This window comes from Loxodonta africana, chromosome 19 (assembly GCF_030014295.1).
Source record: "Loxodonta africana isolate mLoxAfr1 chromosome 19, mLoxAfr1.hap2, whole genome shotgun sequence".
NCBI classification, from domain to species: domain Eukaryota; kingdom Metazoa; phylum Chordata; class Mammalia; order Proboscidea; family Elephantidae; genus Loxodonta; species Loxodonta africana.
The window spans coordinates 24,914,479-24,939,638 of NC_087360.1; the positions used below are offsets into that span (position 1 = coordinate 24,914,479).

General features: G+C 41.6%; 1 protein-coding gene across 1 annotated transcript in view; it reads right to left on the minus strand.

Annotated features, from left to right (window-relative positions):
- Positions 1-19,393, minus strand: part of RNF185 (ring finger protein 185) — a 42,129-nt gene extending 22,736 nt beyond the window's left edge. The window contains exon 1 of the mRNA XM_003419055.4: positions 19,235-19,393. The gene's annotated coding sequence lies outside the window, so the exon portion shown is untranslated. The remainder of the gene's footprint in view (positions 1-19,234) is intronic.
- Between the last annotated feature and the right edge of the window lie 5,767 nt (positions 19,394-25,160).

Genomic DNA, 25,160 nt, shown 5'->3' on the forward strand with positions numbered 1-25,160 from the left:
ATCTTATTAACTCTCTTTGGAGAAGACTTTTTGTTTATCCCTAGCCACTCTTAAAATTCTCTCTTTATCTTTGGTTTTGGCAAGTTTGATTACAGTATGTCTTGGTGACTTTCTTTTGGGATCTACCTTACGTGGGGTTCAACGAGCATCTTGGACAGGTTTCTTATTTTTGAAGATACCAAGCAAGTTTTCTGCCAACAAATTTTCAACAATTCTCTCTGTATTTTCTGTTATCCCCCCGTTCTGGTACTCCAATCACTTGTATTCTTCTTGATAGTGTCCCACATAATTCTTAGGGTTTCTTCATTTTTATAAATTTGTTTATCTGATTTTTTCCTCAAATATGTTGGTGTCAAGTGCTTTATCTTCAATCTCACTAATTCTGAGTTCTGTTGCCTCATTTCTGCTCCTATGACTTTCTCTTGAGGTGTCTAATTCTGAAATTTTATTGTTAATTTTGTTTTTCTGTTTGCTGCCTATGGATTCTTGCAGCCTGTTAAATTTGTCATTATGCTCTTCTCTAATCCTCTTAAATTCCTCTACTGCTTTGTCTGTGTGCTCCTTGACTTGTTCTGCATTTTACCTAATCTCCCTCCTGATCTCTTGAAGAGTTCTGTGTATTAATCTTTTGTATTCTACCTCCGGTAACTCCAGTAGTTCTCTTCATTGGAAGATTTCTTGAATCTTTGTTTTGGGAGCTTGCTGAAGCCATCATGGTCCGCCTCTTTATGTGATTTGATATTGACTGTTGTCTCTGAGCCATCAATAAGTTATTGTATTTATATTTACTGTGTCCTAACTTCTTGTTTTGATATGCCTAAATAGGCTGCTCATTTAAGCTAGTTTGATTATTGGTACCTTTGAAGCTCTAATGTCCTGTCACCAGCTGGTTAGAGCTGCTACTAGGTATGTGGGCCCAGGAGTCCATTTACTTTCCTTGTATGGATTCAGCTCAGGTGCCCAGGTAGTCGGTCACCAAGTGTGAGGTGCAGACTCTCAGCTACAGTCCTAGACAGGAAGGGGTAACTGGTATAGGCACAGGTGTCTGGCTGCAGTGGGGGGATCACATGCTGAGCAATGCAGGGGGCTGACAGCTGCCCCTGTCTGGGAGGAAAAGCGTGTCTCTGCTCCCTACAGCGCATAGGTGGGTGGGTGGGTTTTGCAGCCGGACTATGGGCACCTGATGCTGTGGCTGTAAGGACTGGGAGGCACCACTTATTCTTGGACCCTTCTCACAGGTGGCTAGGTGGCATGGGTGGAGCCACCAGTCCTTAGGCCCCTGATGTGGGTAGGTGAGGACCCTGCTTAATAGGCAGGGTGGTGTCAAATGTCATGAACTTGCCACAGCTGTTGAAATGGGCCCACACAGGTCTCTGCAGGGATTGAAAGGCATTCAAATCGATGAACCCCTTATCCCTGTGCCTAAGCAAAGGAGCTGTGCCTGCCCAGAGTTCCTGGGAGTCAACAGGTATTTTTTCCTATTTGTTCCCTCTCCAATGCAGGGAGAATGGCTGAGGGTGTGTGGCAGGTCCTTTCGGCCAAGGGGATGTGGCAATCCCTGAAGCTGTCTCAGACCCACTGCAGTGTGGGAAGGGGGCAGGTAAATGGGAGAGTTTTCCCCAAAGGGGTGTTTTTTGATCCACGTGGTAGGTTAGATTCATGTACTTATCTTTTGCTGACTTAGCGCTGCTTTTCATTGATTTTGGAGGGGAGTGGGCTCTCTGCTGCTCAGTCTCTTCCGATGTCGAAAACGTGTCCCAAACACCACGGCGTGCCTCGCCGTGCTTGCGCCAGTGGATCCAGCCTGTGAGGTGCCAGTTCCTGCTGGGTCAGGTCTGGCAACTCCTCACTGCTTCTGAACCATCTCTCCCTCCCCCTGCTTTTCAGTCTGATTCCTCAACTTTGCCTTTGATGTTCAGGGCTCCCAGATTGTCATGTATAATTGATTCACTTGTTTTTTCAGGTCTTTGTTATAAGAGGGACCACAGAAATCGTGGTCCCTACTCTGCCATCTTGGCCCTGCCTCCCTATCATCACTGTGATCCTCACCTTATTTTATTGATGAGGACACTAGGCCAGGGAGGTTAGAATGCCCAAGTCCAGGCCATCATGTAGTACCAAATTCGTACTTCTCAATGAGACATCCAATGCTCTTTCCACTCTCACATGTTGGCCCTTTAACACATAGCTTTACAAAATCAAGCACCTGGTCTTTGTTTTCCCTCAAATTCTTCCTGCAATGCTGTAACTTTTGAGCTCTTTGAAGTGAGCAGAGTAAAATCATTACTCATTCAACTAACAATTCCCCAGTACCAACAACACTGGAAGACCATCGAGGCCCTGGAGTCTAGAACAGGAACTAAGCAAGGCACATGTATAAGAATTCTTAACAAGGGGCTCTATCAAATTTTTGCCTATTTTTCCTAAACCAGGCACCCTCCCAGACGGCTGGTTCCCAAAACCCCTCAGTGATTTAAATCTGGACCTGGATGGAGCCCACGAACCTATATTTTTTCATAAATGACCCCACCCCCATCCCAGATGATTCTCTGATGAGAAGAATTTTCGAAACTCACACGTAGGTCAGGGAGAGCTCACAGTGCTTGTGAGAGTCAGTGACTTCAGTCTGCATGACCCCCAGCCACTGTCCCCAGGGACCACAGAGAGATCAGATAAACTTGGGAGGTAGGATGTAAGTCTGCTGAGATCTCAGGCCAGCCAGCATCTGGTCCATCCATCCAGAGCTGACCATTTAAGAAACGAGTTCACACCTAGTTTGAGAAACATTCCCAAATTTGAGATGGCCAGGGTGATACCTGTGGTGCTGGGATATGGCAGATTTGCAATCCTTAATGACCCCTTAGGAATTCCAAGCCTGGCAGCAGATGCCTCACTCCTATCACCTTCCCAGAAGTGGTCTTCAGTCCACTTGCCCTGGACCACCTTGTAGCAACTGAGCAAGGGAAACAACAAGAGATCTGCATATCCCTGCAAGAACCAACAGGGAACTCGACCTCATGAGGAAGTGTCTTTGAAGTATTCTCATGTTCAATTCTCAGGTTCTACAAAGCTACAGATATTCATAATCTGCCTTCTCTGCCCCTTTAACTCTAAAAATTCCAGGCCCAGGGCACACAGAGGCACCTAGAAATATGAATCTTAGTTATGAAGATTACAAATCTGGGTGAGAAAAAACTGGCATCATCTGAAAGGGGGCCTGGCAGAGGTCTTATTCCTGTAGGCACATGCTTGTTCACACAGGAGATTTCCGCAGGAACCTTGGCGTGCCTAAGCCTGCCTCCGTGGCTCATGGGACTGCTGCTGGATCACACACAGGCAGAGGCAAGACCCGCATTCCGAGAATGTCTACATCATACTCACAGAAGGTTACAGCAGGAAAAAATCTCTGAGTGACTTGATTGGAACTTGGAACACACAGATACCAGGCTCTAAAATTTAGACACTAAGCGGTACTGAGGCTCCTATGCTAGCTCACAGAGGCCTCGCCCTCATATAGAAGACCAAGGGCATGGATGGCCTTTCAGGTCAGAAGGGCAGGTGAGGTCGAGAAGACCAGCCTACTTTCCCTGGAGCTGCACTGGTCCCTTTCTCTGGCACCCTCTAATCTCCCTATCTACTCAACCAAGCCCCTTCCTGCCTTCAAAGAGTTATTAAGTTCTTATTATTTGCCAAGCGTTCAGGATAGAGAGATAAGGTTTCAGTCCAAAGTGGATCTAAAACAAGTAAATCAACGAGGAGCCCAGTGCACTGGGCACTGACAGAGATGTGAAGGGAGTGCCTGAGGACAAGGGATGCTGGGGAAGATGCAGACACAACATCCAGGACAAGTGGACAATTCAATTCACATGCTGAGTTCAGTGCGGCTGGGGCCCTGGGCACATATGGAAGTGGTAGGACAGCAAGGGCTGGGACTGAGGCAGGACGAAAGGTAGAGGCCAGGTCATGAAGCGTCCATATGCCATATGCTATTACAGGATGCTTAGATTTCTAGTGCTCTTCAGCCTGGCCTGCCTGGCAGCCCTGGGCTACCGGTGCCCCTAACCCAGAACCAATCTTTCCAGAGGGCTCCATTACTCCAACCTCTCTTTCTCTCGCCAACTAGTGCCCATTCCCTGGTTAAGTAAACTGGTACATCCACATAAGGCAACTAAAAATGATACTTGTGTAAAAAAATTACCTACATGGGAAATTTTAATTACATAATGTTAAGTAAAAAAAGCAGGGTATAAAATTATATACACATTTGAACATACTGTATGGTATCAAAATGTTAAAAATATGTGGAAATATTGGAAAAGAGGGCCAAAAATATTAACTGTATTTTTCTCCAAATAGTGGAATTATAGGCAAATTTCTGAAGCTTTTTTTTTTTTTTTTAAATAATATTGCATTGTGCTTTTGGTGAAGGTTTACATAGCAGTTTAGGTTTCCGTTCAACAATTTCTACACACAAATTGCTCAGTGACATTGGTTACATTCTTCACAATGTGTGAACATTCTCATTATTTCTGTTCTGGTTGTTCTGTTTCCTTTAATGTAGTTTCTCTGTTCCCTTTCATTCTAATCTTTGTTTTAAAGCAATTGTTGACCATTTAGCCTCATATAGGTGATTTTTTAAGGGAGCACAGTACTTACAGGCAATATTCATTATTTTTTTAGCCAATTTGTTATTTATCTATTTTTTTTTTTTTTTTTTTAATTTTTATTGTGCTTCAGCAGTTAAGTACTACAGCTGCTAACCAAGAGGTCAGCAGTTTGAATCCACCAGGTGCTCCTTGGAAACTCTATGGTGCAATTCTACTCTGTCCTATAAGGTCACTATGAGTTGGAACCAACTTGACGGCAGTGAGTTTGGTTTTTTTTTTTTGGTTTTTAAATGAACAAAAATCAAGTCAGTCTCTCGCATAGAAACTTACATACACCTTGCCACCTACTCCCAATTGCTCACCCCCTAATGAGACAGCCCACTCCCTCCCTCCACTCTCTTTTCTAAGCTTTTTTTTTTAACACTTACCTGCACTTTCCACTTCTTTCATAGTGAGTACTCTCTTGCTACTTTAATATTCAGAAAAAATAAGGAAAAAAACGTTAAAGGACTCCTACCTTCAGATCTCAGTAGGAGACAAAAAAGAATCTAAGGAAATGCACTCTAAGGTAGGAATTATCTTTAGCATAATAATTCTCTGAGATTACGGCATTTTAAAATTTTATTGCTTCTTTTTTATCCCTAAGTGTTGCAAATGGTTTGCCATTAACTGCTAACCTAAAGGTTAGAGGTGTGAACCCACCCAGTGGTACCTCGGAGGACAGGCCTTGCGATCTGCTTCTGTTAAGATTACAGCCAAGAAAAGCCCTATGCAGCAGTTCTACTCTAAAATACAGGGTTGTCATGAGTCAGAATCAACTCAATGGCAACTAACATAACATTCACATGGCTCAAAATTCAAAAGGATATGGACTAAAAAGTCTCTCTCCCATCATCCATGACACCCAGTCAACCTGCTTCCCACCTTGGAAACAAATGGTCCTAGACTGTATCTTTAGGATAAATTCTAAATATAGAACTGCTGGGTTAAAGGGTATCTTTATTTTTAATTTTGATAGATAGTGCCAAAACACCCTCCAAAAAGTATCTGCCAATTTATACTCTGAAGCAATACCTATGAGTGCTTGTTTCCCCCCATCCTTCCCAATGACATGTATGTTTTCAAACAAGAAAATGAGAAATATAGCATAATTTTTGGCAGTTTGGAAAGATATTTTAAATTCACTAACAGATTCACTAATTAGTTATCGCGGCCTACTATATTCCACGCACAATTTCCAGATATGACAAATATTTGAGTGGAGATTCTAGGAGCAGCTGTTCTTGCTTTTTCAGTCTTCTCTTCTACTATTTCTGAATCCAAAGGTTTTTTTATTTTAAGCTCCAATGATTTTTCTTAAAGATTACTAGGTTTCATAAGAAAGGGTGAAACGCAATTTGGACTATCACTGGCATGAACTTTTTTTTTTTTTTTTTTTTTTTGAGGTTGCACTAACTGTATTAAATGATTTTGAAAGATTTAACATTTTTATAATATGAAGTTGTCCCACCCAGGAACTATTCAGATCTTCTGAACAACAGGTTTTCTAAGGCTTCTATGATTTTCATAGTTCTCTTTAAAGAAGGCTTTGTTAAAGCTGAGTCGTGGATACTTTATATTTTTGCTTGCCATTATGAGTGTTATCTTTTTTTTTAATAATTTTTATTGTGCTTTAAGTGAAAGTTTACAAATCAAGTCAGTCTCTCACATATAAACTTATATACACCTTACTACATACTCCCACTCTCGCCCTAATGAGTCACCCCGCTCCCTCCTTCCAGTCTCTCCTTTCCTGACCATTTTGCCAGTTTCTAACCCCATCTCCCCTCCAGACAGGAGATGGCATGAAGTTTTAAGAGTCATTGAAGAAGCTGCCTTTTGTTGTCACTTGCTCTTCACCTTCTTATGGACTTTCGTCCTTAAAAACTAGCAATGACACAGAAGAACCTGATGGCACTGCGTTCAAATCTCAGCTCTACCGTTTATTCTGTGACTTTAGACAAGTTATTTTGTCTCTGAGCCTTTGTTTAAAAAAAGAAAAAAATCTGTGAAAATGGAGCTATTACCTCCCCCACAGGATAGCTATAAAGATTAAAGACACAAAAGCAAGGTTACTTAAGTGCTCAAGAATTGTTAATTCCTCCCCCTTGTAAGGTCTCTGGGTACACTGAAGGTGTATTGCTTCTTTATATTCCCCAAGAGCTATGTAATCAACAAGTACTTGGTTAATTTGCTGAATGAATGAGTCACAACTTCCCTTTCTGAATGAGTATTGTCTATTGAAGGCAAAGTCCTGAGACATCAGAACGTAATGTTTATGTCTTGAAGGGAAATCTAGGATGAGACAATTAGTTTGATCCAGACAAAATCAGATTCTCCCCCAGAGTATTAAAATCAGGGGCATTTGTTGCTATATTTATTATCACTCTGAATAACATTAGCTAACACTTACTCAGCTCTTCACATGAATTATCTCATTTAATCTTTACTCAGAGGTAAACACTATTGTATCATCATTAGCATCCCTGGGATGAGGAAGTTAAAACTCAGAATAGTTAGGTCACTTGCCTACAGTCACAGAACCAGTCAATGGGAAAGTTTCCCAATTCCCAAGCCAATGTGCTTCACAAACAGGACCCGAATGATCTCCTCAAGCCCAGGTCCAGTTTCCAGGTGCCTTACTCAGCTCAGAACCAGGCACCTCAGGAACACCTCGTAAATGCATGCAAGTTAATGGACCTGAAGCACAAGAGTACTTAAAATAGCACAATTCACTATAAGTCAATCTAGTCAACTAAGGTTGTGGAAAATCGGTATCCTAATCTTCAGTGATTACGTTTTTCAGAACTGGAAATGTTACACAACTGTTTTAGAGTCAGAATTTTTTTTTTTGTAAGAAGTACCGCCCAAAACTCTTGAGTAAATGGAAAAAAAATCAAGGATCAGCAACAAGAAAAAAGTTCAAGTCAGGTCAGGTCAGGTTTTCCCAAGTTGGTGCCTACCTCTTGAAATGATACTCCTCACCAAGAGAATTATCCACTGAATTCTAGTGAGACACTTCCTAGAGGCATCGGTACAGTGCCAGACACAGAGTAGATAGATGTTCAATAAATATATGACAATGAATGACAGGGATCTGACAATTTCAAGTCACACCAATACAGCTGGGGAAAACACTTGATCAAAGAAAAGATCTCCAGACTGGGCAGATTCTGGTGAAGGTGAAGGCCTGTGGGTTTCTCCAATAACACAGTGAAAGAAGCAATTCGGAGACCTAATCTGAGCCTTAGCTCTGCCACCCACTAAGCCGGTGTCCTCATCGGCAAATGGGCACATAATAATTCCTACCCTGCCTTTGTTACCAGAAAAGTTTACAAAATGAGAGTTTTGCTTCTGTTTTTATGCAGTCAGTAAAACCACATTAATTCAGATTCTATAAAATCTCAATTCAGATTTTTTAACTTAGGTAGAGCTAAAGACACCTAAAATACTCTGAAGGTAAAATATAAAAAGAAAATAAGGTTGACAAGATTTAACCAATGGAGGAGAAAACTTTCTAAGCATTTAATAACATATAATCGACAAAAACGATGATCTCACCCTTCCTTTCAATTGGAGATTCTAAGGAGGGCATCAAAAGAGCATTAAGATATACCAATCACGGTTAAAAATAATAAAACTAAACTACCACTACTTAGAATTTATTGTAACTATTTTTTTATATGTTTACAAATCAGGCTTATGTCCCAAGCTACCTCCATTAATTGTGTTTACTGTCAGTTTGGCAAATATTTAGAGAATGCCAAACACCAGGCTCAACAACAAAAATAAATCAGACAAGGTTCTGGTTCCTACCCTCAAGGAGTCCATGGTCCACTCAGAATTTAACTTTTTTTTTTTTTTTAAAGCTCCTCAACTGAGAAGTACCTGGGCAAAGGTATGTTAAGAAAAAACAAAAATTTTCCTGGGCTTTGCCCAACCAAAAAAACCCACTGCCGTCAGGTTGATTTCAACTCATAGTAACCCTATAGGACAGAGCAGAATTGCTCCATAGGGTTTACAAGAAGCAGCTGGTGGATTCGAACTGCAAACCTTTTGGTTAGCAGTCAAACTCTTAACCACTGTGCCACCAGTGCTCAAGGTCCATCACATTCAGAGAGCCGTTCATTTTTTTTTTCTTTTTTAATTGTGCTTTTAGTCAAAGTTCACGATTCGTCAGTTTCCCATACAAAAACTTATACACACATTGTTATGTGACCCTAGCTGCTCTCCCTATAATGTGACAGCACACTCCTCCTCTTCACCCTGTATTTCCTGTGTCCATTCAACCAGCTCCTGGTTCCCCTTTGCCTTCTCATCCCGCCTCCAAACAGGAGCTGCCCAGTCTCATGTGTCCGCTTGAGCTAAAAAGCACACTCCTCACCAGTATCATTTTATACCTTATAGTCCAGTCTAATCTTTGTCTGAAGAGTTGGCTTCGGAGATAGTTTTAGTTTTGGGCTAACAGATAGTCCGGCGGCCATGTCCTCTGCGGTCCCTCCAGTCTCAGTCAGACCATTAAGTCGGTCTTCTACTAGAATTTGAAATCGGTATCCCACTTTTCTCCTGCTCCATCAGGGATTCTCTGTTGTGTTCCCTGTCAGGCCAGTCATTAGTGGTAGCCAGGCACCATCTAGTTCTTCTGGTCTCGGGCTGATGGAGTCTCGTTTATGTGGCCCTTTCTTTCTCTTGGGCTCATATTTTCCTCCGGTCTTTGATGTTCTTCATTCTCTTTTGCTCCAGGTGGGTTGAGACCAATTGATACATCTTAGATGGCCACTTGCTAGCTTTTAAGACCCCAGAAGCCATTCACCAAAGTGGGATGCAGAATGTTTTCTTCGTACACTTCGTTATAACAACTGACCTAGATGTCCCCTGAAACCATGGTCCCCAGACCCCCGCCCCTACTACTCTGTCCCTGAAAAGAGAGCTGATCATGTTTACAAGCCTCCGCCACGCACACAACAAGAAGTACTTCTGTGGAGCAACTGGGAGAGTGTATATTAAATGGTTAGGTGCTATAGAGACTACCCTGGTGGGGGGGGGTCAACCCGGTGATTGGTCCCAGAGGGGAACTGCCATCTCCACAGAAGCAGGCTCAATGACCATGAAAGTGTTGTTTCTGATCGTCATGTGTCCTTATGCCAAGTGGGGGACAACGGCCCACCCCTCAGGTGCTTTGTTCCCACTGATCAATGAAAGGAAGTGATGAAGCTAAGTCATGTTCAGCACATGTAAAGTGAAGACAAGTAGGGGCCATGAGAGCCACAAAGCAATTAGGCCCACATCTTAGAATTGTAAGCCAGAAGCCCCTTTGGTCCTTACTTTTAAAAACCACATTTCTACCCCACAAAGAACATGCTGAGAAGTCCCTCAGTGGCGCAAATGACTAAGCTGCTGGCTCAGCTGCTAACCAAAAGGTTGGAAGTTCAAGTTCACCCAGAGGTGCTTTGGACGAAAGACCTGGTGATCTACTTCTGAAAGAATCAGCCATTGAAAATCCTGTGGAGCAGTTTTATCACTGAGTCTCCATGAGTTACGATGGCAAATGGTGGAAGAACATGCCAAGTGCTTGTTATTCACATTGTCTATCTTACTGACTTACTGAATAAGGGAATGGTTAGGTTAATGGATCTCTCTACAGACATTAGAATGTTTACAGAAGAGGCTGGCAAACACACGGAGACAGATCTATTTAGATGTTAACAGGAAAAAAAAAAAAGGACAGGATATAGAACTGTATACATTGAATGATCCCAACCATAAAAAATTTACCCATGGGGGAGTGGGGAACAGGAAGGAAATAAAGCAAATGTAACGAAGGCTCTCTATGGATACGGGAGCTAGGGACATTGGGATGTGTTTGTACGTGGGTGTGGGAGGGAAGCTTTTCTGTATTTTCCAAAATGTCTAAAATGAACGCAAATTACTTTCACAATTAGAATTACTGAATTTGCTTATTTTTTAAGTACATGTCCTAGACTGGTCTGGTTATAGCCAAAGCTGTGGGGTCAAGAGAGGCCTGGGCGCACTGGTAGCTCTGCCACCATGAGAAGCTGCCCAAGACCATTACCAGTCCAGAGCATTCCAAGTCACCACTGATTCTTCTACTCCTTGCCTGGGACCAGATGAACACCAGAGTAGCCCCAAACAGCAGGATCCCCTAGTGATCTGATCACATCTTGGATGATGTTCTAGTTTTTAGACTAAGCAGTACCCCTTTCACTTGGTCATGGCCACCCCAGCTCTGCATGGTCAGCAGTGGTTGGGGTTGAGCCAAGATCTGCAGAGACAGCAGTTTTAAATGGACAATTCACTCTGAGCTTCAGCATGTCTCAATCCAACTATATTCAGATCAGGGAGTTAATGGTATTGCCTCAGATTCTTCAAAGCAGCTCACTGAGTTACTTCAAGGGATTGCATGAGATCTGCAAACATGTACATGATGACAACCCAGTTACAAAATGGACAAAGGATTTGCATACATATTTCTCCAAAATGTTGGCTAACAATACTGAATATACCATGCACTGCCAGAAGAATGAACAAATCTGTCTTAGAAGAAGTACAGCCAGAATGCTCCTTAAAAGTGGGGTTGTGAGACTTTTATCCTCACTTTGGACATTTTCAGGAGGGACCAACCCCAGGAAAAAGACAGCATGGTTGGTAGAGGGTCAGCAAAAAAGAGGATGACACTCAACGAGAGGGACTGAAACAGCAGCTGTAACAAGGGGGTCAAATACAGCAATGACTGTGAGGATGGCACAGGATTGGACAGTGTTTTGTTCTGTTTGACACAGAGTCGGAACCAACTCAATGATGTACTTCTCCAGGGACTGGTCCCTCCTGGTAACATGCCGAAAGTACGTGAAACGAAGTCTTACTATCTTCGCTTCCGAGGAGCACTCTGGCCGTACTTCTTCCAAGACAGTTTTGTTTGTTCTTCTGGCAGTCCATGGTTATTCAATATTCTTTGCCAACACTCTAATTCAAAGGCATCAATTCTTCTTCGGTCTTCCTTATTCATTGTCCAGCTTTCATATGCATATGAGGCAACTGAAATCATCACTGCTTGGGTCAGGTGCACCTTAGTCCTGAAAGTGACATCTTTGCTTTTCAACACTTTGAAGAGGTCTCTTGCAACAGATCTGTCCAATGCAATACATCATTTGGTTTTTTGACTGCTGTTTCCACTCCAAAAAAAAAAAAAAACCCAAAAATTGAAAACATAAGTTCAAACATAAGTTCAAAACACTTGTACATGGATGTTTATAGCAGTATTATTCACAATAGCCCAAAGGTGGAAGCAACCCAAATGTCCATCAACTGATGAATGGATAAACAAAAAGTGCTACATCCCTACAATGGAATACTATTCAGCCGTAAAAAGGAATGAAGCACTGATAAATACTACAACATAAACCTTGAAAACATTGTGCTTAATGAAAGAAGTCAGACACAAAAAGCCACATATTACATGATTTCATTTAGATGAAATGTCCAGAACAGGCAAATCCACAGAAACAAAGAAACAAAAAATAGATTAGTGGCTAGTAGGGGATAGAAGGAGCAGCCCTGATGATGCAGTGGTTAAACCACTCAACTGCTAACCAAAACTTTGGTGGTTCGAATCCACGAGCTGCTCTGTGGGAGAGAGATGTAGCAGTCTTCTTCTCTAAAGATTTATAGCCTTGGAAACTCTATGGGACAGTTCTACTCTGTCTTATAGGGTTGTTATGAGTAGAAATTGACTTGACAGCAGTTTTTTTGGTTAGGGGTAGGAGGGAAAAATGGGGAGCACCTGCTAATGAATAGGGAGTTTCTTTTTGGGGTGATAAAAATGTTCCGAAATTATATAGGTGGTGTCTTAGTCATCTAGTGCTGCTATAACAGAATTACCACAAGCGGATGGCTTTAACAAAGAGAAATTTCACAGTAAGGTAGGCTAAAACTCCAAATTCAGGGTGTAAGCTCCAGGGGAAGGTTTTCCCTCTCTGTTGGCCTTCTCGTCAGTCTTCCCCTGGACTAGGAGCTTCTCCATGCAGGGACCCCAGATCCAAAGGACATGCTCTGCTCTTGCTTTCTTGGTGGTATGAGGACCCCGGTCTCTCTGCTCGCTTCTCTTTTACATCTCAACAGATTGCCTGAAGACACAATCCAATCTTGTAGATTGAGTACTGCCCCATTAACACAACTGCCGCCCATCTTCCCTCAATATTATAAAGACAGAGTTTACAACATATAGGAAAATCACACAATACCGGTCACACATTTTTTTAGGGGACATAATTCAATCTATGACAGGTGGTGATGGTTCCACAACCTTGTGAATATACTAAGGACCAATGAATTATAAACCATAAAACGGTGAATTTTACTACATATGAATTAAATCTCAATTAAAAAAAAATTGAAAGAAACTATAAAACAACTGGCCAGTCCTTTTCAAAAGTGTTAATCATGGAAGACAAAAAAAAAAAAAAAAAAACCAAGGAACTGTCCCAAGTTGGAACAGACTAAGGAGACTTGACAACTAAATGTGATATGGGATCTTGTATTTGGTGCTGGAACAGAAAAAGGATGTAAGTGGGACAAGTGGTAAAATTAGAATTGTTGTTGTTAGGTGTCAACTTGGTTAGGCCATGATTCTCATATTATGAAATTATTCTCCATTTTGTGATCTGATGTAATTATCCTCCACTTCATGATCTGGTATAATTATCCTCCATTTTGTGACAAAATGTAATCGCATCCATAATGTGATCACCCAGTTATAAGCGGAGTTTCCCTGGGGGTGTGGCCTGCACCCTACATATATATATGGACATTCTGGCAAAGCTCTTGCTTGCTCTGGATACTTTCCCTGGCTTGTTATCATCTGATCTCTGGTTCTTGGGGCTTGAACCTGCAACCTGTCACCTGATCTGCTGATTTTGGAATTTGTCAGCTCAGCAGCCCTGTGAGCCACCAGCCTGCAGTCTGACCTGCTGGATCTAGGTTTGTCAACCCCTGCAGCTACATGAGTCAGAAGAAGCCTCCAGCCAACCTCTGACCCACAGACTTTGGGACTTGTCAGCCTCCACAACAGCATGAGCATTCCCTGAGATCTCTCTCTCTCTACATATATATATGTATATGTATATGTATATGTATATGTATATGTATATGTATATGTATATGTATATGTATATGTATATGTATATGTATATGTATACATACTTCCACTGGTTTTGCTTCTCTAGAGAATCCAGCTTAAGACAGGTGCCGTCGAGTCAGTTCCAACTCATAGTGACCCTATGTACAACGGAACGAAACAATGTCTGTCCTGCGTCATCCTCACAATTATTGTTATGCTTGAGCCCATTGCGGCAGCCACTATGTCGATCCATCTCATTGAGGGTCTTCCTCTGTTCCACTGACCTTCTACTTTACCAAGCATGATGTCCTTCTCCAAGGACTGGTCCCTCTTCAATAACATGTACAAAGCAAGTTAAGACGAAGTCTTGCATTCCTCGCTTCTAAGGAGCATTCTGGCTGTACTTCTTCCAACATACACTTGTTCATTTTTCTGGCAGTCCATGGTATGTTCAATATTCTTTGCCAACATCATAACTGAAAGGCATCAATTCCTCTTTGGTCGTCCTTACTCATGGTCCACCTTTTGCATGCATATGAGGCAACTGAAAATACCATGGCTTGGATCAGGTACACCTTAGTCCTCAAAGTGACATCTTTGCTTTTCAATACTTTAGACAGATCATTTGCAGCAGATGTGTCCAATGCAATACAACATTTGATTTCTTGGCTGCTGTTTCCATGGGGGTTGATTGTGGATCCAAGTAAAATGAAATCCTTGACAACTTCAATATTGTCTCTGCTTATCATGATGTTGCTTACTAGTCCAGTTGTGAGGATTTTTGTTTTCTTTACGTTGAGGGGTAATCCACATTGAATGCCGTAGTCTTTGATCTTCATCAATAAGTGCTTCAAGTCCTCTTCGCTTTCAGCGAGAAAGGTTGTGTCACCTGCATATTGCAGGCTGTTAATGAATCTTCCTCCAGTGTTGATGCTGTGTTCTTCATCTCGTCCAGCTTTTCGGATTACTTGCTCAGCATACCGATTGAATAAATATGGTGAAAGGATACGCCCTGAGACACACCTTTCCTGATATTAAAACACGAAGTATCCCCTTGTTCTGTTTGAACAACTGCCTCTTGGTCTATGCACAGGTTCCGCATGAGTACAATTAAGTGTCCTGGAATTCCCATTCTATGCGATGTTACCCATAATCTGTTATGATCCACAGAGTCAAATGCTTTGCACAGTCAATAAAACACAGGTAACATCTTTCTGGTGCACTCGGCTTTCACCCAAGATTCACTTGACATCAGCAATGATATCCCTCGTTCCACATCCTCTTCTGAATCCAGCTTGAATTTTTCGCAGTTCCCTGTCAATGTACTGCTGCAACTGTTTTTGAATGATCTTCAGCAAAATTTTACTTGCGCATGATAGTAATGATATTCTTTGACAATTTCCATGTTCTGCTGGATCACTAATCTCTTCCAGTCGGTTGGCCAGGTAGCTGTCTTCCAAATTTCTTGGCATAGTTGAGTGAACACTTCCAGTGCTGTGTTTGTTTGCTGAAACATCTCAATTGGTACTCCGTCAATTCCTAAAGCCTTGTTTTTCGCCAATGTCTTCAGTGCAGCTTGAATTTCTTTCTTCAATACCATCGATTGTTGGCCATATGCTACCTCCTGAAATGGTTGAATGTTGACCACATCTTTTTGGTATAGTGACTCTGTATATTCCTTCCACCTTCTTTCAGTGGACCCTGCATCATTCAATATTTTGCCCATAACCAAAACCATAGAATCCCTCAATATTGTAACTTGAGGTTTGAATTTTTTTTCTTTCTTTCAGCTTGAGAAATGCTGAGTGTATTCTTCCCTTTCAATTTTCTAGCTCCAGGTCTTTACACATTTCATTATACTTTGTCTTCCCAACCCACCCTTTGAAATCTTCTGTTCAGCTCTTTTATTTCATCATTTCCTCCATTCTTTTTAGCTACTGTATGTTCAAGAGCAGGTTTCAGAGTCTCTTCTGATATCCATTTTGGTCTTTTCTTTCTTTTTAATGACCTTTTGTTTTCTTCATGTATCATGTCCTTGGCATCACCTCACAGCTCGTCTGGTCTTCAATCTCGTGTTCAATGTGTCAAATCTACTCTTAAGATGGTCTCCAAATTCAGTGGGATATAGTCAAGGTCATACTTTGGCTCTCGGGGACTTGTTTTAAGTTTCTTCAGCTTCAACTTGAACTTGCATATGAGCAACTGATGTCTGTTCTGCAGTCAGCCCCTGGCCTTGTTCTGACTGATGATATTGAGCTTCTCCATCAGCTCTTTCCACAGATGTAGTTGATTTGATTCCCACGTATTCCATCTGGTGAGGTCCACAGGTGTAGTCAGCATTTATGCTGTTGAAAAAAGGTATTTTCAATGAACAGGTTGTTGATCTTGCAAAATTCTACCATGCAATCTCCGGTGTCGTTTCTATCACCAAGGCCATATTTTCCAACTGCTGATTCTTCTTCGTTTCCAACCACAAGTAATTATCAATGCATCTTGACTGCATGTTTGATCAATTTCAGACTGCAGAAGTTGGTATAATAAAAAAAATAAACTTCAGTCTCTTCATCTTTGGCATTACTGGTTGATGCGTAAATTTGAACAATCATCGTATTAACTGGTCTTTCTTATAGGCACATGGATATTATCCTTTCACTGATAGCACTGTACTTCAGAATAGAAAAAATTAGAATAAGGTCTATAAATTAGCTAGGAGTGTACTGATGTCAATTTCCTTGTTTAGATAATTTTATTATGGTTATGTAGGAAGCTGGGTAAAGGGTATACAAAAAATTTGTGTATTATTTTTGCAACTTTTTTTAAATCTAAAATTATTTCAAAATAAAGACTTTTAAAAAATTGTACCTGATACAGGTCAGCAGTCATCAATTTTTTTTCTGGAAATGGCCATATAGAAAATACTTTAAACTTTGTGGGCTGTATGGTCTTTGTGACCACTGCTCAACTCTGCTGTTGTAGCATTAAAGAAATCAAAGGCAATATATAAATGAATGGGAGGGGCTGTGTTCCAGGAAAACTTTTATTTATGGACACTGATACCTCATTTTCCTATAATTTTCACATATCATGAAATATTATTCTTCTTTTGATTTATTCCCCACCATTTAAAAATGTAAAAACCATTTTTAGCTCACAGGCCATGCAAAAACAGTGGGGTCACATTTGTCCCACAGGCTGTAGTTTGCATACCGCTGGTCTAGGTGAGAACTGGCTAATGTGTGCTTCATTTAAAAAACAAGAGTGTTTTACTCAAATAAGTTTGACAGTATTAAACAAGGTTAAGCACGTTTCTTTATTGCAAAACTTCTCAGTGCCTTTAATATGGTACTATAAACTGAGAAATTTCAAGAAGGGATAATAGTACGTAGCTTTTCCCGAACTTATTTTTACCACAGAACCACCTTTTCAGCAGCATATCTTCAGATTAGTGACCTGAAGAGCACACTCATGAAAATGTTAATTTACGTACTTCTTTAAAAAGGAAACCTTTAGATTAAGAAGTTTTAAACACTTATCTCCCAACCACCAAATTAAGATCATTTCACCTGGCACCTGGATAGTATCTGAACAAGCATTTCACAACTGTTTTTAAACATGGGAAACACACACAAACAAGCAGATAAACACAGGCAGGAAGTCTTGGCTCAACTCCGACCTTTTCTTTTTTTGCATGTCAGCAGAATTGAGTCGTAACATGGATTCTCGGCTCCATAGGGCAACTTATGCATTCTTAACCACTCTAACAGACTTTTAAAAAGTGAACTACTCTGAATTCTGCAGATCACAAAATAAGGAACTCTGGTGTCCGATTAGAAAACTAAAGTTATATCAGAAGTACTATCTGCAGATTACACACTAGCGACGATGAACTGGCCGGTTAAATCCGTAAGAGGACAGGTTTCATATGCTGGATGAAAAGTTAGCCAATAGACTGCAAAAACTCTCTGTCTGCACAACATCTATACAACACACACTGCTGGTGAGAGGATTAAGGAAGGATTTATGTCTGAGGGAGGAGAAGGCTGGCCTGGACAATCTCAAAGGGTCCTTCCAACTGAGACTTCTCCACTCTGTAACCCAAAGAGTTCACTGGCTTTACCTGATCAAACACAACATCTTAAGGGGGCACTTCCAAGGTGTCCTAAGAAAATAAACTATTAAACGATGGAGATGGGGAACTGCTTAGTTATTTGTTCAACAAACATTTAAGGAACCCCTATGAGATGTTGAGCCATTCCAAAGTCCCTGAAAAGAGGGATGGTGCAAAGAATAAGCAGGCATAGATTACATAAGGCCAGACCCACTGGCTTTACTCCCAGGGTTGGGGGTCATCCAAGAAAAAGAGGCAGAAAAAAGAAGTCACATGTACTTTGAGGGTAGAGTCAGCACCAGAAAGGGTCAAAATAACTACTTAGAATCAGAGACTTTCAAGGTGGAAAAAACATCCACCTAATGCCTACACACCTCCTGAACAGGGAGTCACTACCTCTTGAGGCAATCTATTCCACTGCTGCTCACCTCTGATGGTTCTTTCATTAAGTGCTTCTATTAAGTCAAAACGTTGTCTTCCTGATACTAGTTCTGCCTCCTTCAGTCCCAAAGAAGTGGAAGCCCTCCTTGACATAAAACCTTTTGCTTTTTAACGACACTTCCTCCCTTCCAGTGTACTCTTTTCTGGGCCAACCATTACAATTCTTTCAAGATCCTGAACAGGCTCTAGCTGCCTCAAAGCGAAGAATGAATCCTTGTACTCCCAGCAAGAAAGCACCTAATATTAGTGGGTTTCAAACATGAGTACGTATAGGATTCCCACGACTCCCATCCAGATTCTAAACCAGAGGTTTTATGTGAGGCCAAGGAATCTGCATTTTAAAACACGCATCCCGGGGGATTTTGAAGCAGATGGTGTGGGAATCATATTTTGACGAGCAGTACCCCGTTTTACAAATGAGAAAGCCGAGGCCCAGCACAGGAAGGAGATTTGGCCCAGAACACACAACTGACTGTAGGTGGCGAAGTCTCCAACACAGGTCTCTGACTCCCAGTCCAACTCTGTTCACCACGTTTCCTAGCCTCGGCCTCTATACTAGGGCAAACGCGTTAAAAGCAACCCCACGGTGAGACAGGAGGTCCCGTGCGGGGGTGGAAGGGCGCGTAAAGGGAGTTAGGGTCAGTCCCTGTCTGGAAGGGAGCGCTGGAGGGAGTCTCTCCCCTTCTCGGGGTCTCCTTTTCCCAATCTGTAATTATGGGACGGAAAATCAAGACGCTAGCCCCATTTCCCTCCGAGGCAGAAGGCCCAGGGCATGGCCGTGCTTGTTGCCTCCGAGTTCCGGGTCTCAGGTGCAACAGCCCGTGGGCCCCAGGAAGGCAGAACCCGGTCCCACGTCCCCGGCTCCCAGCCTCGCCAGGCCCGCCACCCCAGACCCTCACGTACCTGCCTCCGCGCACCTAACGCCGCCTAGGCCACTCCACCCTGTCGGCCTGTCGGCTGACCTGCCAGTCAACCGGCCAAAGAGTCCGTGTGGCAAGACCTTCGACCCCACCTACGCGAACTCTAGTCACCTGACTCGGAGCCGCCCCTCTTAAGGACTTCCGGCCGCGACCGGAAAAGGTTGGTCCGCTGCACCGTTCTCGGGTCTAGGACCCGGATCTAAGGTTCCGCCTGCGGACGGGAAGCGGTTAGCTTTTCGAAGCGCTAGAGTAGGGGTTCTTTGAAGAAGAGACTGATAACCAGAGCTAGGGCAAGGAAAGTGTGGAATGAGCTTGTTCCATCAGAATTTAAGGAGGTGTTCTTAGAATAATAGGCATATGTCAAAGGACACAAGCAAACTCGAAGAGGATCCCACTGGCCAAATTGGGACAATTTTAGCATCAAAATACATAATGATAGTAATGGAATATAGCTAATTGAACAAAATAGTAATTCATGAGTCTTTGCTGACATAAAGAAGTGAATAAATAAATAAATGGAGAAGACGGTAAAACTCTATAGTAGAATGCCAACTAATAAACATGATAGAGAACCAACAAATATCCTAAAGGAATAGGTTATTTAGACTGTAAAAGTGTCTCCCATAAATTGCTTATTAACTACAAAAGGAAAGTATTAGTTTTACAGAGGTGTAACCTAGTGGGAAGAAACCCGGGTGGCGTAGTGATTAAGAGTTTGGCTGCTAATCAAAAGGTCGGCAGTTTCAATCCACCAGGTGCTCCCTGGAAACACTATCGGGCAATTCTACTCTGTCCTGTAGGGTTGCTATGAGTCGGAATGGACTCCACGACAACGGTTTTGGTTTTTGGTTGACACAGTGGAACAAATGATCAAAGTAATGGACGTTAAGATTACCAGGAGTTCAAGTAGAGATCACGTGCCTCTGAAAACAATGCACTGAGAAGGACAGAACATCTCTTCTGCCAAAAATGTCTAACTTGAACCTTAAGAGGAAGCATTAGATAAACGCAAATTGAGGGAGATTCTACAAAATAAGTAACATGTACTCTTCAAAAATGTCAGTGTCATTACAGACAGAGAAAGGCTGTGAAACTGTTCCAGTTTAAAGAGACTAAAAACAAACGACAACTAAATGTGATGTGTAATTCTAAATTGGACCCTGGACTGGGGGTGGGGGCAGGGGATAGCTTTAACGGACCACACTGGAACAGGTGATGAGATTTTAATATGGATTATGGGTTAGCTATTAATATGTATTTTTTCAACATTAAATTTTCGGAACTTGATCACTGTACTGTAGTTATGTTAAGAGAATGTCCTTAGGAAATACTCACGGAAGTATTCAGGAGTAAATAGACACAGTTTCTCCAACTTAATTTCAAATGATTTAGAAAAAATGCATATATGTAAAAATAGAGAATGATTAAGAAAATGAGACAAAACAAACTTTTGGTGAATCTAGGTAAAGCTTGTATGGGAGTTCCTTATATAGTTTTTGCAACTTTTCTGTAAGTTTGAAATGATACAAAAATTAAAATTTACAAAAAATTGTGGGGGGAGGTGGCTGGGTCCTTGCCAATTCATTTATTTATCTATTAAACTTTGATTATTGCTTTCCACATGCCAGTTCCTGTGCCAGGCACTGGCGATGCAGTGAGAGACAGGATAATGTGCTTTTATGCCTAGTGGAAAAGATGTTAAACTAACTTGTAATCACACAAGTAATGGACCAGAACAAAACATTGCACAGTTCTGCGCCATCCTCACGTTCATTGTTATGTTTGAGCCCCTTGTTGAAGCTAATGTGTCAATCCATCTCGTTGAGAGTATTCCTCTTTTTTGCTGACCCTCTGCCTTACCAAGAATGACGTCCTTCTCCAGGGACTGATCCCTCCTGATACAGTCTATCATTCTTCACTTCTAAGGAGCATTCTGGCTGTACTTCTTACAAGACAGATTTGTTCATTCTTCTGGCAGCCCATGGTATGTTCAGTATTCTTTGCCAACACCGTAAACCAAAGGCATCAATTCTTCTTCCTTATTCCTATTCATTGTCCAATTTTCACATGCATATGAGGTGATTGGAAATACCACGGCTTGGGTCAGCCACACTTTAGTCCTCAAAGTGACATTTTTTGCTTTTCAACACTTTAGAGAGGTCTTTTACAGCAGATTTGCCCAGTGCAATGCGTCTTTTGATTTCTCAACTGCTGCTTCCATGGGTGTTGATTGTGGATCCGAGTAAAATGAAATCCTTGACAACTTTGATATTTTCTCTGTTTGTCATGATGTTGCTTACTTGTCCAGTTGTCAAGACTTTTATTTTCTTTATGTTGAGGTATAATTCATACTGAAGGCTGTAGTCTTTGATCTTCATCAGTAAGTACTTCAAGTCCTCTGCTTTCAGCAAGCAAGGTTGTATCATCTGCATATTGCAAGTTGTTAATGAGTCTTCCTCCCGTGTTAATGCTGTGTACTTCTTCATCTAGTCCAGCTTTTCCAATGATTTGCTCAGTATACAGATTGAATAAGTATGGTGAAAGGATACACCCTGAGAAACACCTTTCTTCATTTTAAAACACGAAGTATCCCCTTGTTCTGTTTGAACAACTGCCTCTTGGTCTATGTACAAGTTCCACATGAGTACAATTAACTGTCCTGGAATTTCCAATCCTTGCAATATTATCCATAATTTGTTATGATCCACACAGTTGAATGCCTTTACATAGTCAATAAAACACAGGTAAACATCTTCCTGGTATTCTCTGCTTTCAGCCAAGATCCTCCTGACATCAGCAATGATATCCCTCATTCCATGTCCTCTTTTGAATCCAGCTTGAATTTCTGGCAGTTCCCTGTTAATGTACTGCTGTAACCATTTTTTAATGATCTTCAGCAAAATTTTCCTTGTGTGTGATATTAATGATATTCTTTGACACTCTCCACATTCTGTTGGATCACTTTTCTTTGGAATGAGCACAAATATGGATCTCTTCCAGCTGGTTGGCTAGGTAGCTGTCTTCCATATTTCCTGGATAGAAGAGTGAGCATCTCCAGCACTGCATTTATTTGCTGAAACATCTCATTTCATAGTCCATTAATTCCCGGAGCCTTGTTTTTCACCAGTGCTTTCAGTGCAGCTTTGACTTCTTCCTTCAATACCATTGTTTCTTGATCACATGCTGCCTCCTGAAATGGTTAAATGTCAACCAAAGCTTTTTGGTACAGTGACTCTGTATATTCCTTCCATCTGCTCTTGATGCCTTCTGCAGCATCCAATATTTTCCCCATTGTCTTGGACATTTAATGATGCAAAAGAGAAATACCACAAGTGGATGGCTTCAAAAAAGATAAATTTATTCTCTTGCAGTCTAGTAGGCTAGAAGTTCAAATTCAGGGTATCGGCTCCAGAGGAAGGCTTTCTCTTCTTGGCTCTGGAGGAAGGCTCTTGTCATCAATCTTCCCCAGACTAGGAGCTTCTCCATGCAGGAACCCCAGGTCCAAGGGATGCACTCTGTTCCTGGCACTGCTTTCTTGGTGGTATGAGGTCCCTGTGTCTCTCTGCTCGTTTTTCTCTTTGATATTTCAAAAGAGATTGGCTTAAGATACTATCTAATCATGTAGCTCTCATCAGTATAGCTGGCACTAATCCATCTCATTACATCACAGTGATAGGAATTTACAACACATAGGGAAATCACAGCAGATGACAATAGACAATCATATGATACTGGGAATCATGACCTAGCCAAGCTGACAGATATTTTGGGGGGACACTATTCAATCCATGACACCCATAAAAACAAACCTGTTGCCACCGGGTTGATTCCGACTCATAGCAACCTGAAAGGACAGAGTAGGCCTGCCCTATAGGGTTTCCAAGGAGTGGCTGGTGGTTCCACCTGCTGACCTTTTGGTTAGCAGACAAGCTCTTCAAAATTGGAACTTCAGTTTTGAATTTTTTCTTCAGCTCTTTCAGCTTGAGAAATGCTGAGCATGTTCTTCCCTTTCGCTTTTTTAACTTCAGGTCTTTGCACATGTCAATATAATACTTTATCTTCTCAAGCTGCCCTTTGAAATATTCTGTTCAGCTTTTTTACTTCATCATTTTTTTCCATTCCCTTTAACTACTCTACATCCAAGAGCAAGTTTCAGAGTCTCTCCTGACATCCATTTTGGTCTTTTCTTTCTTCCCTGTCTTTTTAATGACCTTTTGCTTTCATCATGTATGATGTACTTGATGTCATCCTATAGCTTGTCTGGTCTTTGGTCATTAGTGTTCAACACGTCAAATCTGTTCTTGAAACGGTCTCCAAATTCAGGTGGGATATACTTAAAGTTGCATTTTGGCTTTTGCAGACTTGTTTTAATTTTCTTCAGCTTCAACTTGAACTTGCATATGAGCAATTGACGGTCTGTTCTGAAGTCAGCCTGTGGCCTTGTTATGACTGATGATACTAAGCTTTTCCATGGTCTCTTTCCGCAGATATGGTTGATTTGGTTCCTGTGTTTTCCATCCAGTGAGATCCACATGTATAGTCACTGTTTATGTTGTTGAAAAAGGTATCTGCAATGAATGTCTGTCAGTATGTAGTTCTGTGGTGGCTTGCGTGTTGCTGTGATGCTGGAAGCTATGCCACCAATATTTCAAACACCAGCAGTCACCCATGGTGGATAGGTTTTAGCAGAGCTTCCAGACTAAGGCTGTGAAGAAGGACCTGGCAGTCTACTTCTGAAAAAATTGGCCAATGAAAACCTTATGAATAGCAGCAGAACATTGTTTGATATAGTGCCGGACGATGAGCGCCTCAGCTTGGAAGACACTCAAAATACGACTGGGGAAGAACTGCCTCCTCAAAGTAGTGTCGACCTTAATGATGTCGTTGCAGTAAAGCTTTCAGGACCTTCATTTGCTGATGTGGCATAACTCAAAATGAGAAGAAACAGCTGCAAATATCCATTAATAACCACAACGTGGAATGTACAATGTATGAATCTAGGAAAATTGGAAGTCGTCAAAGATGAAATGGTATGCATAAAGACCTATATGGTAGGCATTGTTGTTGTTGTTGTTGTGTGCCATCGAGTCGATTCCAACTAATAGTAACCCTATAGGACAGAGTAAAACTGCACAATAGGGTTTCCAAGGAGTGGAAAGGTGGATTTGAACTGCCTACCTTTGATTAGTGACCTGAGCTCTTAACCACTTCGCCACCACGGCTCCATAAAAAATATGGAATGCTCCACAAATTTGGGTGTCATCCTAGGCATTAGTGAGCTGAAATTGACTGATACTGGCCATTTTGAATCAGAAAATCATATGGTCTACTATGCCAGGAGTCACAAATTGCAGAGGAATGGTGTCACATTCATTGTCAACAAGAACATTTCAAGATCCATTCTGAAGTACAATGCTGTCAGTGATAGGATGATATCCATAAATCTACAAGGAAGACCAGTTAATAAGACTGTTATTCATATTTACACACCAACCACTAATGCCATAGATGGGTGTCATGGATTGAATTGTGTCCCCCCAAAATATGTGTCAACTTGGTTAAGCCATGATTCCCAGTATTATGTGGCTGTCCTCCATTTTGTGATTGAAATTTTCCTGTGTTTTGTAAATTCTAATATCTGCCTGTGGTTAATGAGGCAAGATTAGAATACATTAAAGAGGATGAGAGTGGGATTGTAACATCCTTACTAAGGCCACATCCCTGATCCAACGTAAAGGGAGTTTCCCTGGGCTATGGCCTGCACCACCTTTTATCACTCAAGAGATAAAAGGAAGGGAAGTGAGCAGAGAGTTGGAGATTTTATACCATCAAGAAAACAGTGCCAGGAGCAGAGTATGTCCTTTGGACCTGGGGTTCCTGCATGGAGAAGCTCCTAGTCCTGGGAAAGA